The sequence below is a fragment of the Panthera leo genome, chromosome C1 (assembly GCF_018350215.1).
Source record: "Panthera leo isolate Ple1 chromosome C1, P.leo_Ple1_pat1.1, whole genome shotgun sequence".
NCBI lineage: Eukaryota > Metazoa > Chordata > Mammalia > Carnivora > Felidae > Panthera > Panthera leo.
The window spans coordinates 88382324-88387031 of NC_056686.1; the positions used below are offsets into that span (position 1 = coordinate 88382324).

General features: G+C 34.4%; 1 pseudogene; it reads left to right on the forward strand.

The window, feature by feature from the left end:
- The first annotated feature begins 2600 nt into the window (after positions 1-2600).
- LOC122225938 lies at positions 2601-4196 on the forward strand (annotated as a pseudogene).
- The last annotated feature ends 512 nt before the right edge of the window (positions 4197-4708 follow it).

A 4708-nucleotide genomic window follows, 5' to 3' on the forward strand; every position in this document is an offset into this window, starting at 1 on the left:
AACAGAAATGAAGAATCATCATACTTAGTAGGTTTGTTGCTTCCCAAATAGGGCTCCAAAAGTAAACCCACTACTTGTTTCTAAGACCTCACCTTTACCCCCATTGTGTAGGGTCAAAAGAAGATCTGGAGTTATACTTTTTATGAAAGTGAATTAATGAGATGCTAGACATTATCAGCCAGCAGGCTCTGCCCTTGAAAAGAGGTGTAGACCATGGATTTCTCCTAAGGATGACAGTGAGGAGCAGCCGTGGCAGGCTGAGGTGGTGGAGGCAGAGTGCAGAGGCTTGAAGGATGGTTTTAGTTGAAGAGCATTATGGACTTGAGCAAAAAACCATTTTCTGCCTCAATTTCTTCATCTGTAAAATGAGAAGTTTGGACTAAATGAATTCTAAGGTACTTTCAGTTCTAAACTCTCTAATAAGCATACTAGTTAAGAGCTTTTGCTCTGGAGAAAGTTCTGGAGCTGAATATGGACTCTGGCTCTGTAAGCATGGGTGAGTGATTTAATCGCTCTAAATCTTAATGTCCTCATTAACAAAATGGAGATACTAATAGCACTTTCCTGATAGGTTAGCATAGTGCCTCACCTATAAAAATAGCCAAACGAAAGGTAGTTATTAAAATTTCTATTCCTGGATATCAGGCTCTCCAAAAGGAATACTCTTTCAAATACCTCATTTGTGTAAAATCTGAAAATCAATAGGATCGTTATGAGAGTTAAGAGATAATGCATATGAAATGATTCTGTATAAAATAAAGAATAGATACTGTTATTAATTGCAGTGTATTTATCCTCCAAGAAATTGACCTTACTTAGTAACTATGAATTTAATCATCACTTTCTTCTCACCCTGTATATATGTTATATGTGACAGGGAGGGTTTCATAAAGATCCAATCTAACAGTTTGATTCAAAACAGTTAAATAATTTTTTTTTCTTTACTGGAATTAGAGACAAGGACCAATTGGGGGATACAAATGATTTACAGTCTTTCATTCATATGGGTGAATGTTTACATGCTAAAATATATAGTTTTGAAATAATGAGAATCAGTGAAAAATGGGAAAAATTGAGTGGGCCTTTTAGGATAAGTAACACTTCCGTAATTCTAAATTTTAGCAATGCTATAATGGAATGGGGTGAGGAAAGGGAGCGGTGGTGGCATTTGGGTGTTGGAGGAACCCATGACCACAAGAAAGAGAAGAAAAGTGCAAGATACATTGAAGGAAACTTCTAAAAGTAATTGTCAGGCTGGAAATTGAAGTATTAAATTAAATGAAATCAAGTTCCCAAACTCATGATTATGAAAAATAAGTGGAGTTTTAGGGAAAGGCTTTGTAGAAAAGGTAAAAATGAGACTGGTAGACCAGTGTTGCACAGATAAATGGGCAGGGGAAAATAAGTTTATGTCCATGTGACTTCCTAGAATTAAATATGTGCTTCAGCAAATCTTTATCTCTGAAATACTAAACTTACAACTTTTAGTTTTCCTATTGTCACATCGCAATAAATATTCACCAAACAGGAAATTAAAAAGAAATATTCTGTGTGAATTGAAATGTACTTTCAAATCTCTGTTTTTGATACCCAAATATACCTAATTTTGTTGAAGGTACCAGGTACTCTGAAGTTAGATTTCACAGAGAGTTGAGATTCTCCTTTCTTTCTTGAACTCAGTGAAATTCTTCAGCAGTGTAAATCCCTTTGAAGTCAGGTCGATATGCCAATGTTGAATCAAATTTTGTGAACTTCAAAGCTCACTCTGTTGTGGAGGATATCCTGGTGAGGCTACATATTGCAAAAAGAAATGAGACTATGACTTGAACATTTTAACTAACTTGGTTTCGAAAGTACTATTTCAGGTTTCTTATTCTGTGAATATTCATATCTTTCATATACTTAAATATTTAATACTACAGTATTATTACCATATTCCAAAATTTTACTTTATGCTTATTTGATCCAGAGAAGTCTGAGGAACTTACTTTAGATTGGAATTTTACTTTACTTTTATCTTACATGAAGGAGTTTGGGGAAGAGCAAAGAATTTAGTAGTTTAGAAGCTTCATGAAGACTTCAGCTATGTGTCCTTAAGTAAAGTGCATTCAAAAATTAATTTTAAAAATCTATATCACAAAATTTTTATAAGAATATATAATAATGTGTGTATAAATGCTTACCATTCAATTATAGTAAATTTAAAGCATTTTAGTAAAGTTAGTTTCCTTTTTTTCCCCATGAAAGACTAAAAACTTTCAGGACCACAAATGTTCAGATTAAAGTGTTTAATTAATCACTCCAAGTGGTTAATATATGGTCAATATCTCCCATTGTTATAATGAGATACTGCTATATTAAAATACTATTATAGAGTCTTCTTCAAACAAGTCAAAAGCAATTTCAAAAAAATGACATTAAGCCTTCCAATACCACTTGAGAGCAAACACTTCCTATTTAATTAAATGACCAGATCCATTCTTTATCAAATACGTATTAAGAGTAAATTCTGTTTTAGGCACTATTTTCAAAAAAAAAAAAAAGAAAAGAAACAGCTCTTCCTGTGCTGGTTAGCTATGGTGGATGTAAACATCCTGAATCCTGAGGCTGAGGTGGCCCAAGCTCAGGCAGTACTGACAGTCAACATCAGTGTGGTCTGAGGGTCAGGATTTGCTGAGGACCAACTTGGAGCCTAAGTGAGCCGTGGAGATGCTTATTTCTGGTACCAGAGACATTAAATTTACTAAATATGGTAATGTGATGCTTCATGAAATACAAATTCAACACCCAACAGCCGCCTTATAAGGCAAAGTAGCAACAGCCCAGGATGACATAACTGGTGATGACACCACTTCCAATGACCTAATCATTAACAAGTTGCTGAAACAGGCCCTCTGCATTTCTGAAGGTCTTTATCCCAGAATAACAGAAGGATTTGAAGCTGCAAAGGAAAGGCACTTCAGTTTTTAGAACAAGCCAAAGTAAACAAAGAAATGGACAGGGAAACATTTATAGATGTGGCTAGAACATCTCCTGGTACTAAAGTGCATGCTGACCTTGCTAATGTCTTAACAGAGGCTGTAGTGGACTGCATTTTCACCATTAAAAAACAAGATGAACCAACTGATCTCTCTGTTGTTGAGATCATGGAGATGAAACATTATTTTGAAACTGATACAAGCTTAATCAGAGGTCTTGTTTGAACCTTGGGGCATGGCATCCTGATGTGAAAAAAAAAAAAAAAGATGCATATGTCCTTACATGCAATGTGTCATTAGAATATGAAAAAATGGAAGTAAATTCTGGCTTTATTTTACAAGAGTGCACATGAGAGAAAGAAACTTGTAAATACTGAAAGAAAACTCATTGAAGATAGAGTTATAAAATAATAGAACTGAAAAAGAAAGTCTGCAGTGATTCAGATAAAAGATTTGTTGTTAACCAAAAGGGAATTGACCTCATTCCCTTAGATGCTCTAACAAAAGAAGGCATAGTAGCTCTCTGTAGAGCTAAAAGAAGAAATATGGAAAGGTTGACCCTTGCTTGCAGTGGAATTCTTTTGATGACCTAAATACTGTTTGTTTGGGACATGCAGGACTTGTCTATGAGTATGCATTGGGAGAAGAGAAATTCACCTTTATTGATCAATGTAACCATCCTCACCCTGTCATTTTAGTGGTCAATGGACCAAATAAGCAAAATTCACTCAAATCAAAGATGCAATAAGAGATGGCTTGACAGCTGTTAAAAATGCTACTGATTACGGCTGTGTAGTTCCAGGTGCTGGTACAATGAACATGGCATTGGTAGAAGCCTTGATTAAATATAAGCCTAGTGTATAAGGCAGCACCCAACTTGGAGTTCAAGTATTTGCTGATTCATTGCTCATTTTTTCTGAGGTTCTTGCTCAGAATGCTGGTTGTGACCTTCAGGAAACACTAGGTAAAGTTCAAGCAGAACATTCAGAATCAGGTCAACTTGTGGGTGTGGACTTGAACACAGGTGAGCCAATGGTAGCGGCAGAAGTAGGAATATGGGATAACTATTGTGTAAAGAAACAGCTTCTTCACTCCAGCACTTTGATTGCCAGCAACATTCTCCTGGTTGATGAGATCATGTGAGGTGGAATGTCTTCTCTAAAAGCTGAATTGAAGATTCCCTTGTGTCTTTTGAATCATGAAGACTCTACAGAGTGATCCTAAGAATAAAGCTATGCAATTTTTGTCCAAGCTTCATATGATTTTCAAGGGAATTTTCTTTTCTCATATGAAAAAAAGAGAGAACACTGACGCTCAAATTCTGAAGTTTTGAAAATACAATTACAGAATTTTTTAAAATTGCACTGCAGTGTCCACACATTAAGCAGTCCATTTTTACCCAATGAACAGGATAATTTGCTTTAGCTTCAGTGATATAAAAGTACCATATTAGATAAGTATATGTTATCTACCTTGTTATTAAATGTTCCTTGAAAAGCATAAATAAATAGAGAGAGAGAGATAAATAATAAATAAGCAAGCAAACAAATACCTCTGTCCTTGTGGAGCTTATATTTTATAACATTTATGTGTGTAAATATATATCACATATATAAGTTATATATTTTTAATATGTAAAATTATGTATAAGGATAAATATAAAATAATTTTATTTATTATAATTTATTTTAAGTAAATTATATAACAGTAGGAGTTCTTATAGAAGAAAA